Below are 14379 nucleotides of genomic sequence, written 5' to 3'. Positions count from 1 at the left end.
TTGAAAATATTCTTGATTACCCACAACCTATTAATGATAGCTTTCCTGATGAACAATTAGCTGCAATAAATGTTTCTAATAGTACACCTGACTATGCTAATTATATTGTTGCTAAATACATACCACCTAGTTTCACATACCAACAAAAGGAAAAATTCTTCTATGATTTAAGACATTACTTTTGGGATGACCCACATCTTTATAAAGGAGTAGACGATATTATTAGATGTTGTGTACCTGAGCATGAACAAGAACAAATCGTACGGAAATGTCACTCCGAGGCTTATGGAGGACATCACGCGGGAGACAGAACCGCTCATAAGGTATTGCAATCTTGTTTTTATTGGCCTACTCTCTTCAAGGATGTCCGTAAGTTTGTCTCGTCTTGTGATGAATGCCAAAGAATAGGTAATATCAGTAAGCGTCAAGAAATGCCTATGAATTATTCACTAGTTGTTGAACCATTTGATGTTTGGGGATTTGATTTCATGGGACCTTTTCCTTCCTCTAATGGGTATACACATATTTTGGTTGTTGTTGGTTATGTTACTAAGTGGGTAGAAGCTATTCCAACAGTAGTGCTGATCACAACACCTCTATTAAAATGCTTAAGGAAGTTATTTTCCCAAGGTTTGGAGTCCCTAGATATTTAATGACTGATGGTGGTTCACACTTTATTCATGGTGCTTTCCGTAAAATGCTTGTTAAATATGATGTTAACCATAGAATTGCATCACCCAATTGAGAGAGTCCTGGATTAGGGGGTCCTCGGACAGCCGGACTATATACATGGGCCGGACTGTTGGGCTATGAAGACACAACATATAAGACTTCTTCCCGTGTCCAGATGGGATTGGACTCTCCTTTGCGTGGATGGCAAGCTTGCTTATTCGGATATGTAGATTCCTTTCTCTGTAACCGACTTTGTGTAACCCTAGCCCCCTCCGGTGTCTATATAAACCGGAGGGTTTAGTCCGTAGAGACACAACAATCATAATCATAGGCAAGACTTCTAGGGTTTAACCATTACGATCTCGTGGTAGATCAACTCTTGTAATACTCATATTTATCAACATCAATCAAGTGGGAAGTAGGGTATTACCTCCATAGAGAGGGCCCAAACCTGGGTAAACATTGTGTCCCCTGCCTCCTGTTACCATTAGCCTTAGACGCACAGTTCGGGACCCCCTACCCGAGATCCACCGGTTTTGACACCGACATTGGTGCTTTCATTGAGAGTTCTGTTGCGTCATCACGAGAAGGCTTGATGGCTCCATCAATCATCTACAACAATGCAGTCCAAGGGGAGATTTTCCTCCCCGGACAGATCTTTGTATTCGGCAGCTTCATACTGTGGGCCAACTTGCTTGGCCATCTGGAGCAGATCAGCAGCTACGCCCCTGGCCATTGGGTCAGATTTGGAAGCTTGAACTATGTGGCCGATATCCGTGGAGACTTGATATTCGACGGTTTCGAACCCATGCCGGTTGCTCCCTGTCACCACGATGAACATGACCTAAATCTCTCATCGGACCATGCTCAGGAGATAGCACCTACAACTGCTCCAGCCTAGATCTGGAGCATATCGCGCCATCCGAGGACGGGATGCTCAACCCCATCACGAAAGCCACAGACTCAACGGTGATAGAACCACACACAGGTCCTACCTCAAGTGGGCTCTGTGTCATCAGAACCTCAGATTTGTCTCCGGCCATAGGTTCCGAACCGCGTGCGTCCATGCCCATCAAACCTGATCCGGCGCTAATCATTGAGTTCAAATCCGCGGATATCTTCCGGCACTTGCCATTTGGCAATGTGCTAAACTCATTAAGAACCCTCTCCTTATCAGGAGAATCTCAGCTGAACTATGTCCGGCTTGAATGGGAATCCAGTGACGGAGAGTTTCGCTTCCCACCCACCGCCCACTTCATTGCTACTGTCGAAGACTTAGCCGACATAGTCGATTACGGCCCCGAGGACATCGACGGTATGGATGAAAATGTCGAAGATGTCGGCACAAAAACCACCACCCATAGGGCGGTGGATGTCTACATCCTCATATGATATATACATGGTGCACACACCTAAACAGAAGGAGGCCGATGGCGATAACGGTATGCCTGTCGATAAACCTCCCAAGTGTCGGTGTCAGAAGAGCCAACCTCGATCCGGCAAAAGGAAAAACAGCAACATTGTCACGGACGACAATGATAATCCGGATCAAATTGAGGACCCCGTAGACCTAGCATTGGAGTAGGACGTGCGAGAGGACGACGAACACAGTCCGGGGATGTTGTCTGACCACAGCGACGGTGGAGATAGCAACTATCAACCTGTCTCCGAAGAGGAGATCAGCTTGGGCGACGACGAATTCGTCGTCCCAGAAGAACCATTAGAACAAGAGCACCTCCATCAAAGGCTTATCGCCATTGCAAGGAGACTGAAGAAGTAGAAGCAGCGGCTTAAAGCCGCACAGGATACGCTCAACGACAGATGGAACGAAGTGCTAGACACTGAGGACAAATACGGCGGTAATCGAAAAACAAAGAGCTATCCTAAGCGTAAGCTGCTGCCCGAATTCAAAGACGAGGCTATTGCGCCTATACCGCCGAAAAACAATATGGCCAACAGACTGGACCGACCACCTCGTGGTCGAGATAGAGCGGCTAGCAATGCCATACACAAGCCCGCACCCCCTCCCCGTAAAGGAAGGTAGGTTGCGGCCCAGGACAAGAAACACGATCTACATGAAGACCTCGACAAAAAGGGTGGCAAAACCAAGTCCATCTATGGATCCAGGGAACGTGCTCCTACACAGGATCATGATTATCAACCCAAATGTACCAGTCATTTACCTGTTCGGAACCAATACCGAACATTAGAACCGTCGGATCCAATCCACGACATAGCTAGATACAGGGGTGTCGCATACCCCTTGTGCTTCACCGATGAGGTGCTGGAACACGATTTTCCAGAAGGATTTAAACCCGTAAACATCGAGTCATAAGATGGAACGACGGACCCTCCAGTTTGGGTAGAAGACTTTATTCTTCACATCCATCAAATACTTACCCCTCGTGGAGATGATCTCCACGCCATCAAATACTTACCCCTCAAGCTGAAAGGACTAGCTCGACACTGGCTGAAAAGCCTCCCTGAAAACTCCATTGGAAGCTGGGAAGAACTTGAGGATGCTTTTCGGGCCAATTTTCCAAGGGACCTATGTCTGGCCCCCGGATGCAGACGATCTAAGTCACATAATCCAACAACGTGGAGAATCAGCCCATAAGCTTTGGAACCGGTTTCTCACTAAGAAGAACCAAATCATCGATTGTCTGGATGCCGAAGCCTTAGCGGCCTTTAAACACAGTGTCTGGGATGAATGGCTAGCTAGACACCTCGGCCAGGAAAATCCAAGGACAATGGCAGCCTTAACTACACTCATGACCCTCTTTTGCGCGGGTGGGGACAGCTGGTTAGCCCATAGTGGCACCTGTGATCTCGGCACATCTAAGGTCAAGGATGGCAATGGAAAACCACGACGCAACAAAAACAAACATCAGAACAATGAAGAATGCCAAGACAATACAGCGGTAATAGCCGACTTCAGGGGCTCCAGACCCGGTCAATGAAAGAATCCATTTAAAGGCAATAAAGACGGTCCATCCAGCCTAGATAAAATTCTAGACAGGCCCTGCCAGATCTACGGCAACCCTGCTAAACCTACGAACCATACCAACCGTAGTTGTTGGGTCTTCAAACAGGCCAGCAAACTTAATGCCAAACACAAGGGGAAGGGACCTCAGAGCGAAGACGAGGACGAATCTCGCCGGCCAAACACAGGGGGACAAAAGAAATTTCCACTGGAGATCAAAATAGTGAACATGATCTATGCCACTCATATCCTAAGGAGGGAGTGCAAACACGCACTCCGAGATGTCTATGTCGGCAAGCCCGTCGCCCCCTAATTCAACCCATGGTCGGCCTGTCCTATCACCTTTGATCGCAGGGATCATCCGACTAGTATCCGTCATGGGGGTTCGGCTGTCCTAGTGCTTGACCCAATAATCAACGGATACCACCTCACTCGAGTCCTCATCGACGGTGACAGCAGTCTCAATCTAATATATCAGGACACTGTCCGCAAGATTGGGATAGACCTGTCAAGAATGCAGCCAAGCGGCACTACCTTTAAAGGAGGTATACTGGGTGTGGAAGCCTGCTGCACGGGCTCTCTAACATTGGAGGTTGTATTCAGCTCTCCCGACACCTTTTGAAGCGAAGAACTAATCTTCGACATAGCTCCATTCTGAAGTGGCTATCATGCACTACTCGGAAGAATGGCCCTCGCCTGTTTTAATGCAGTCCCGCATTATGTTTATCTAAAACTCAAAATGCCTGGACCACATGGCGTCATTATGGTCAGCAGAAATACGGAGCGCTCTCTTCGTACAGAAGAATACACGGCGGCTCTAGCAGTTGAAACACAAAACGGCCTATTCAAGCCAAGTAGCTCATCGGTCGTTAAGACCGCAGACACAGCTAAACATATCCGGCGCACACCTCAGTGCGGCAGCTCAGATAAAACCAAGCTCGATTAGCAGCTATGCCCCCATCGACCGCCCCATAAGGAGATAGCACACGTGCCACCTATACACAAATATACACTTAAAATTCCTTGGGTGGTGCCGGGGGCACACTGCACACAAAAAGTCCATAGTTCGGCTTGACCCTATTCGGACTGCAGAAGTTATATTTCACGGTTCATTAAAACGAACTAGCTTTACTTACGGCCACACTAGATTCTTTTACCTGGTTTTTCCCTTTTTATAGATGGTCGTCACACTATACCCTTCAAGGGCACTTCACAATGGATAAAACGGCGCAGACGTGCAGCAGGGCCCCGCATTAAGTTTTTTTAGATTAAGACCCTATGTAAACCTTTTTATCTCTTTTTTGTTTTATACTTTCCTGGCATGTAAAATGTTCAAGAAAGATATCGGCATTACCTGTAAATATACGGCTCGCCGTACTAAAGTGGATGTTATAGAAGCAGCTTGGTTCGTATTGCATTTTGAGATTTATGTTCTCATCACATGCATTCTTTCCCCACGTCGGATTGCCATACGTGCCTCGATACTAGGGTCTATTACCAGAGGCTGTATTCAGCCCGATATATATTGAAAAGTCCGAACACCTGTAGGGAGTGTTCGGCGTCGCGAGTTTGGCCTTATATGCATCAGCTCCGAATTATGTCTTTGGTCAATAGTTGGGTTGCCCGGCTCCTATTCTTATTACCTTACGTTCCACTATATCGGCTAGGGTAGTAAAGGGAGAACTACTGCGATTGTGTCCTGGCTCGTCCGGATGAGCACCTTACTAGAGAAAGCCGAAAACTGACTGTCATGATGCGGCGAGAGCTGGTCAACCACTCGATGACTCATCAGAATCTTCACGATTCCCTCCGTATTAAATGAAGGACCGTTATTCTAGTCATGTATGCAAACGCGCCATATTCAGATAAACACGAACATACCATGAGCTATATCATAGACCGACCGTCAAACTCCTATGGCTAAGTGAAAGTGTTAAAGCACTATAGTCTGATTGCCTGGTTCACCGCACTGACACCTCCTTAACAAACCAAGACGTTGGGTCAAGTGTGATCAAGTGCTTTTCTGAACACCACTGTCACAACCCTAGATCAGCTCTTGTTTGACTTTGCTTGCCCATCATGCCATCAAGTTTAAATTTGTCTTTAAAACTTGAAATGGGGATCAACAAACCTAAGCACCCCCCTGAAAATACCAGGTTCAACTGAAAAACATTTCAATGAACCCAAAATGCCCTTCATAAAAGTTCATCATTTTTGAATTAGCCTAGAACCTCTCCCAAGAATGGTGCACATTTTTCTAGGCCATTCTGGATTATTGAATTAAATCATAGAGTATTTGTTCTTGGACATTTAAATGCTATAAATAATTTTAAATGTCCAAATAATCTTGAAGGTAAATGAGGGCTGCTGGAAATAATCCAAACAGTGCCCACAAATATTTTCAGGATTTTTGAAAATGCTCTGGCATTTTTTAATAAAGCCAAAACAATTGCAGAAAATAGAAAACAGAAACTAAATAGAAAGAGAAGGGAGAGAAAGTTACCTGGACCTACCTACTGTGCAGCCCACCTGGCCTGGCGCTGTGCCAGCCCATCCCACCTCCACCTGCCCTGTCGTCTTCCTCCCTAGGCCAGTAGGCAGAGTGCGTGCTCGCCACGCACGCACACGCGTCCGAGCAACCTCCTGCTTGGCTGCCTGCATCCCCGACGCCCTGGACGCCTCCATGCGTCGCCACGCTACCCCCCTCCCGGACCCCTCTCACTCTCCCCCGTCATCACCCTCTCCCCTGGATCTCTCTCTCTCTCTCTCTCTCACTCACTCACCCGAACGGGCTCGTCGCCGCCGTTCGTCACCATCGCGGCCACCGTGCCCCCGCCGACTCACCAGTGTGTCCAGCGTGTCCGAGCGGATCTGCCCTGAGACGAGTGGCTCGTTGTCGTTCCCCTCCTCGGATGCCGGAGATCGCTGCTGACGCCTCGCCTCCTCCAGCCCTTCCCCGAGCCCACTCCGGTGCCCCCTGCACTCACGGCGAGCCCCCGCGTCATTTCCCTCTTCTTCCCTAGCTGCGCTCGACTTCTAGGCCATAGCCCTACCTTGGCCGAAGCTCGCTACCGCCGCCGCGAAGCTCGCCGTTGCTAGCCACCCTGCCTGGACAACCCAAGCACGCCTCAGGTCGCCCACTCTTGCACTGTGGCCCTCGAACCCGTGCAAGCCGCAGCTGCGCCGCCACGGAACTCGACGCCGTCGACATTCCCGACCACCCCAGCCGCACCCGCAGCCACCGCTGGATGCGCCGCGTCGCGGCTGTTCCAACGAGACCATCTGCATGTCCTCCCGACACGGGAGTTGGCCGGACGGCGAACGCCGCCGTGCTCCGGTTATCGCCGGCACTAAGCCGCTGACATGGCACCATCATTAGGGCCTAATTACTAGTTAGTTAACCCCCTTGACCCACTGACCGCTGGGCCCCACGCCCTGACTAACCTGGGTTTTGTTTGTGTTTAGATTAAACTAACCCCCATGGCCCACAGGTCAGTTTGACCTAGCCACATCACACGTTGACCGACCCCACACGTCAGTATTGACTTGCTGACGTGTCCGTTGACCCGGCTCCACCTGTCAGCGACACTAACCAGCACTGTGTCACTGACCAGTGGACCCCACTGGTCAGGTTTAACCCAGAGCAGCCCTGTTGACCTGCTGACGCTAGCATGACGCAATGCTGATGCAGTTAATCATTTTCTAGATTAAAAATAATTCAGAAATTCCGGAAAATAGCTAAAACTTCTAAAATTCATATAAATTCAACCGTAACTAAGAATGAAATAAGTTCTATATGAAAAATGAACAGAAAAATTCAGTCTATCCACCTGTACTGGCTTCTTGCATGTTTAAGCAACTTAATCCTGCTGTTTATATCAAAACATGATAAGGCACTATTTAAATTCATAATTTGAATTTGGGATTGAACCTTTGGTTCAAAATGACCCAAACCCATATGGTTGTACTTGCATTAGGTCAACACACTCATATTGCCATGTCGTGATCATGCATCATATCGTGCATTGCATTGATTGTGTTTCCTTCCGTGTTGCCAGTATTTGTCCCCTCTCGTTAGACGTGATACCGACGACGAGATCGATGACACCGATGAAGAGCTATACTATCTTTAGAAGTGCCAGGCAAGCAAAACCCCCTTGTTCATTCCGGTACAATCCTACTCTTCGCTCCTGCTCTCTTTTACTGCATTAGCACAACACCGATTCATCTGTTACTTGCTGCGATAGCTGAACCCCTTTATCCTGTGCATGACCTGTCATTTCCACAGTAAATAGATGAAACCCACTAGCATGAGTAGGAGTTGTTTGAGCCCTGTTGTGCCTACTCATTCATGCTTGTTTGTCATGCCTGCTACTTCTTAGAGTTGAGTCAGGTCTGATTCATCGGGGATGAATCACATATGTGTGAACATGTCTTACTATGTGTGAGCTAAGTGTGTGAACACGATTTGGTAAAGGTAGCGGTGAGAGACCATGTAGCAGTACATGGTGGGTTGTCTCACTGAAGCCGTCCTCAGGAACTGAGTTCTGTGTTCGTGATCATTGGAACATCTACTACCATGCATTGGGCCCTGAAATATGACCCCGCTCGACTTCTTAATCACCCTTGTCCTCTGTCCAGGAGTTGCAAGTAGTTTCTAGTGTTTGTAGTATGCTGGAGGCCGTGCGCAGCGCTGACCGGAGGGGTGGGCTGTTATGGGGTAGGCACGTGGCCGGGTATGCCGGGCGCCCGTTTGGTGTCGCGGAACCCTGTACACATCGTTCGGGGCCGTATGTGGAAACTTCAGCCGGACTCCCTACGGATGGAACCTGAATACGTGATAAACCTAGAGTAGAGACTTGAGTGTTTAGGTAGGTCGTGGTCTACACCCACGTCGGCTTTCGCTTGAAGTCTGCTGAACACATGTCGTGTGCAGACGCTAAGTGGTGGAAACATGTTTGAAGAAGTACACCCCTGCACGGTTAACATCATCTATTCGAATAGCCTTGTCCGCGGTAAAGGACTTCTGGGTTGCCTATACAGTTCATAGACAAGTGAAAGTCGATACTCTAAAATACGCAAGATAAGCGTGAGTGCTATGGATGGCGTTCTCGTAGGGAGACTGGAGCAGATCCATAGTGGTGTATAGATATGGTGAATATGTGGACTCGTGTGTGCCACCTCAAAAGAGTTATATGCAGTCTTAGTTCCGGATAGTCACTGAGTCAAAGCTGGCTTGCTGCAGTTAAACCCCACCACCCCATTTGTTGATAATGATGCATATGTAGTTAGTTTTGATGTATGTCTTGTTCGGTACATTTGTACTCACGTTTGCCTATTTTATGTTTTGCAGAGGGACTCCTGTCTCACTAGTAGTTCCATGTGGACTTCGATGTTAGCTTGTTACCTCAGCTATGAACTTGTGCCCTCGGCAGGATCTGGTAGATAGTCAGGCTTCTCAGCCTTTTTCTTTTGTAGATGTCTGTACTCAGACATGTTAAGCTTCCATTTGTGCTTTGACTTGTATGCTCTGAATGCTGGGTCGAGAGACGCATGTTTGTAATATCTCGCTCCTTGGAGCCTATTGAATAAAATACTTTTGTTGTAGAGTCATGTTGTGATGCCATGTTGTATTTGCACATACCGAGCATATTGTGTGTATGTTATTGAAATGTTTGGTATGTGTGGGATCTGACGATCTAGTTGTTTATCCTTGGTAGCCTCTCTTACTGGGAAATGTCTCCTAGTGCTTCCACTGAGCCTTGGTAGCTTGCTACTGCTCCGTAACACTTAGGCTGGCTGGCATGTGTCCTTCTTCGTTCCTGTGTCTGTCCCTTCAGGGAAATGTCACGCGGTGTTTGCCGGAGTCCTACTAGCCCAGTTGCTACAGCCCGGATCCACTCGCTGATGACCGAAACGTTCGTTGCTGGGTCATGTATGCATGTCCCTATAAGTTAGTGTCACTTTGGGTTCATGACTAGCCATGTCAGCCCGGGCTCCTTGTCATATGGATGCTAGCGACACTATCATATACGTGTGCCAAAAGGCGCAAACGGTCCTGGGCCTGGTAAGGCGACACCCGTGGGAATACTGTGCGTGAGGTCGCAAAGTGATATGAGGTGTTACATGCTAGATCGGTGTGCCATGGAGTCGGGGTCCTGACAACCACCGCGTTATACGCGAGGGGGATTGTCAGGACCCCGACTCGATGACACATCGATCTAGCCTGTAACACCTCATATCACTTTGCGGCCTCACGCACGGTATCCCCACGGGTGTCGCCTTACCTTTTCCCGGGACCGTTTGCGCCTTTTGGCTCACGTATATGATAGTGTCGCTAGCATCCATATGTTAAGGAGCCCGGGCTGACATGACTAGTTGTAAACCCAAAGTGGCACAGACTTACAGGGACAGGCATCCATGACCCAGCTTCGAACGTGTCGGTCATCAGCAAGTGGGTCCGGGCTGTAGCACTGGGCTAGCAGGACTCCGGTAAACCGGGCTGTAGCGGGCTAACAGGACTCCGGTACTCAATGCATGACATTTCCCCGAAGGGACAGACACCGGAACGAAGAAGGACACATGCCGGCCAGCCTAAGTGTTCCAGAGCAGTAGCAAGCTACCATGGCTCAGCGGTAACACTAGGAGACATTTCCCGGTAAGAGAGGCTACTAAAGATAAACAACTAGATAGTCAGATCCCACACATACCAAGCATTTCAATCATACACACAATATGCTCGATATGTGCAAATACAACAAGGCATCACAACATGACTCTACGACACAAGTACTTTATTTAAGGCTCAGAGAACCATACATAACATACACAAGGTACGGGTCTCACGAACCAGCATTCAAGTCATACAGTCATACAAACCAGCAGTGGAAGTAACTTGTCTGAGTACAGACAACTAGAAAGATAAAAGAGGCTTGGAAAGCCTAGCTATACTACGTGGTCCTTCACAAGCTCAGGATCACCACCTGGGCCTTTAGCCTACTCGTTGATGTCAACGTCTATGTAGAACCCATCAGAAGGGGTTGCAGCGTCTTCTGTAAAAATGTAAATTATAGCAACATGAGTACAAAGGTACTCAGCAAGACTTACATCAGATCCTACATACATGCATATTATCAAGAAGGGTTGGTGGAGTTATTGCAGCAAGCCAGCTTTGACTCTTGGCTAGGATAACCTACGAGACTCCAACTTGAAATGGTTTTTCGCACACGAGTCCACTAATCACCACTTCAATACACTACCGAGGATCCACCTCCGTCTTCCTACGGAAGAGCCATCCTCGGCACTCACACTTATCTTGAGGCTTTTAGTAGTTTCCATTTACTTGTCTATGAACTGTATAGGCAACCAAGTAGTCCTTTACCGCGGACGCGGCTATTCGAATAGATCATGTTAACCCTGCAGGGGTGTACTTCTTCATACATGTTTCCACCACTTAGCGTCTGCACACGACATGTGCTCGGCAGACTTCAAGCGAAAGCCGACGTGGGTGTAGACCACGACCTACCTAAACACCTAAGCCTCTAGTCCAGGTTTATCGCCTATCCAGGTTCCATCCGCAGGGAGTCCGGCCGAGGTTTCCCATACGGCCCCGAACGATGTGAACAGGGTTCCCGAAATACCTAACGGGTATTCGGTACACCCGGCCACGTACCTAACGCATCACAGCCCACCCCTACGGTCAGCGCTGTCCGCGGCCTCCAGTAGGCTACAAACACCAGAAACTACTTGGAACTCCTGGACAGAGAGCTAGGGTGAATAAGAAGTCGAGCGGGGTCATATTTCAGGGCCCAATGCATGGTAGTAGCTGATTCTTAAATCACACATACAGATCTCAGTGCTTAAGGTCGGTTTCAATGAAACAACCCACCATGTACTCCTACATGGCCTCTCATCGATACCTTTACCAAATCGTGTTCACCACACCACTCTCATTACCGACATAATCATTTCACTCTAGCCCATCACCCAGATGAACCAGACCTGACACGACTCTAAGCATAGCAGGCATAGCAAGGTAGGAACAACACATACATATGGCTCAATCAACTCCTACACATGCTAGTGGGTTTCATCTAGTTACTGTGGCAATGACAGGTCATGCAGAGGAAGTGGGTTCAACTACCGTAGCACACAGCAGTTTGAAACGCGTTGTGTTAATGCAGTAAAAGAGAGCAGGAGCGAGAACATGGGATTGTATCGATATGATCAAATGGTTGGTTGCTTGCCTGATGGTTCGATGCACTGATACGGTTCTTCGTTAGGGTAATCACGGTACTCCTCGGAGGCAGATCCTGCCGCAAAGAACACCGATACACAACCATCACCAAACAATGTGCAACAATATGATGCATGCATGAAACATAGCAATATGAGTGTGTTGGGCTAATGCAACTAAGACCAGAAGGGTTTGCACCAATTTGAATCAAAGATTCAAATTTCAAACTCAAACATGGCCTTTTAAAGTGCTTTTCCTTGTTCTGCATTAAACATCAAGTTAACTTGTTTAATCATGCATGAAAATAGTACAGATGGATAGATTGGATTTTTCTGATCATTTTTCATATATAATTTGTCTGATTTGGAGTTAGAGAATAAAAGTTATGAATTTTTGAAGTTTAAATTATATTCTGGAATTTCCTATATTAGAATAATTCCAGAAAATCAATTATTGCGTCAGCCTGACGTTAGTGTGTCGTCAGCAGGTCAACGGAACACGTCCGGGTCAAACCTGACAGTGGGTCCCGCATGTCAGGGTGATTATTTTAATTAAAGTTTAATTAAAACTAAACCTGTTTAATTAACAGGGCTGGGCCCCACCTGTCATTGACTCAGGGGAGTCAACCAGGGCCCACCCGTGGTCAAACCCGGGTCGGCTGCACCGGCGTTTAGCCGCCTGCGAGGCCGACGCGGCGGCGGAAGTGATTTTTGCCGTTCCGGCAACCAAACGAGCCGCGGAGGGCACCGGAGCGGAGCTGAGGTCGAGCCGCAGCTCTTGGTGGAGTCCGTTGGGGTCGGGGTGGCCGGAGTTGGCGCCGGCGACGACTTTGGCGGCCACCGGAGTTCGGCCAAAGTCGAACTTGTCGCTAGGGGGATCGGTGAGGTGCGGGGAGTGCACGGTTGGGCCTAACGCAGCGTGGTGAGTGCGTTGGACACCGCGGGTTGGCCGGAGGATGGCCGGAAGCACGTCGGCGACGAGATCCGCGGCGGTGCGTGCGTGTGATCTTCGTGCGGTGGCTACACGGCTCGGGAATGAGAGAGAGAGGGTCGGAGGGGTAGCGCTCCCGTAGAGGCCACCGGCGGGGTCGGGGACGAGCTGAGGCAGCGACGGCATTGAAGGGGATCTCCGGCGACGGCGAGCTCGGGCGAGGTCGGTGCGGTGGTCTCGGGCCGCTCGAGCACGCGGGGCTCGGCTAGCTCGATGAAGTGGACGGCGGCGAAGCTCCTGGACACGGCAGCACGGCGTGGGGTTGACGGAGGGCGTGGCTACGGCGAGGGGGTGGCGGCGATGGCGTCGGCCATGGCGTGGGAGAGCGAGGGAGAGGAGCTGGAGAGGAGAGGGGGTGTCTGGGGGGTTCGGGGGAGAGAGGGAGGCCGATTCACGGCGTTAGCCGGGCGAGGGAGGCGGCGAGGCGGCGAGCAGGTGCGTGGCACCCATGCGGTGCTCGCCGTCGAGCACCTGCCTGCCTGCCTGGCCGGCAAGCAGCTCGCTGGCGCGGTGCTGGGCTGGGCCGGCAGGTGGGCCGGTTGCAGGCGCCAGGTAAGTTTTTCCCATTTTCTTTCTGTTTCTGTTTTTTTTATACTTCTGCAACTTTGTTGAATTAAATAAAATACTTAGGCAACTCCAAAATCACCAAACTACTCTTGGTCCATAGTTGGATTATTTCCAACATGAAACATTTTAGTTTGGAGTTATTTGAGCATTTAAATATTTTATATAATTTTAAATGCCCAAATTCAAATACTTATGATTTAATTCAAAAACCCTAAGCTGGCCTAGGAAAATGTGCACCACTTTTGGCAGAGGTTCTGAACCAAGACAAAAATGATGGGCATTTTAGAAGGGCATTTCAGGTTCATTGAAAAAGTTTTTAGTAAACCCTAATTGGTTTCAGAGGGGACTGGGGGTTCTGTCATCCCCATTTCAGGTTTCTGATGAAAGAGTAAACATGATGCAACACTCTAATGCATGGCTAACTAGGATGTGATAGGGCTGAAGCCGACGACTAGCAAACTTTCAGATTATATATATATAAACGGCCGCACAGGAGGCCCCAAAACTTTTCGGGCAAAAGTATAAAAACATAGCCTTAAAACATATCATAACATTGTTTTTACAATTTCAGTACACTTCACTCGAACATAATATCTTTCGAGCACTGACCCTCTATCAAGCGGGAACCTTCTAGGACATCTTCAAAGTAATGTTCTGGCATGTTAGGGTGGACTGTGTGCTGCAATATCGGTGGCCTTCATCTTCGCCCAATACGTCTTGACACGGGCAAGGGCCATCCATGCACCTTCTATGCATGTTGACCGCTTAACAGCGTCGATACGTGGAACCGCATCAACAAGTTGCCGCACCAAACCAAAACACCTATTCAGAATTTGCTCAGTGGGCCACAGCCGGGCTATGACGTCCTTCATGGCAGTTCTTGACATCTTGTGGAGCTCGTCCCACTGGGTCATCTGTTCATTCAACAGTG

The sequence above is a fragment of the Triticum aestivum genome, chromosome 3B, assembly GCF_018294505.1.
Source record: "Triticum aestivum cultivar Chinese Spring chromosome 3B, IWGSC CS RefSeq v2.1, whole genome shotgun sequence".
Classification (NCBI taxonomy): Eukaryota; Viridiplantae; Streptophyta; class Magnoliopsida; order Poales; family Poaceae; genus Triticum; species Triticum aestivum.
Note: the sequence above shows the minus strand (reverse complement) of the source record.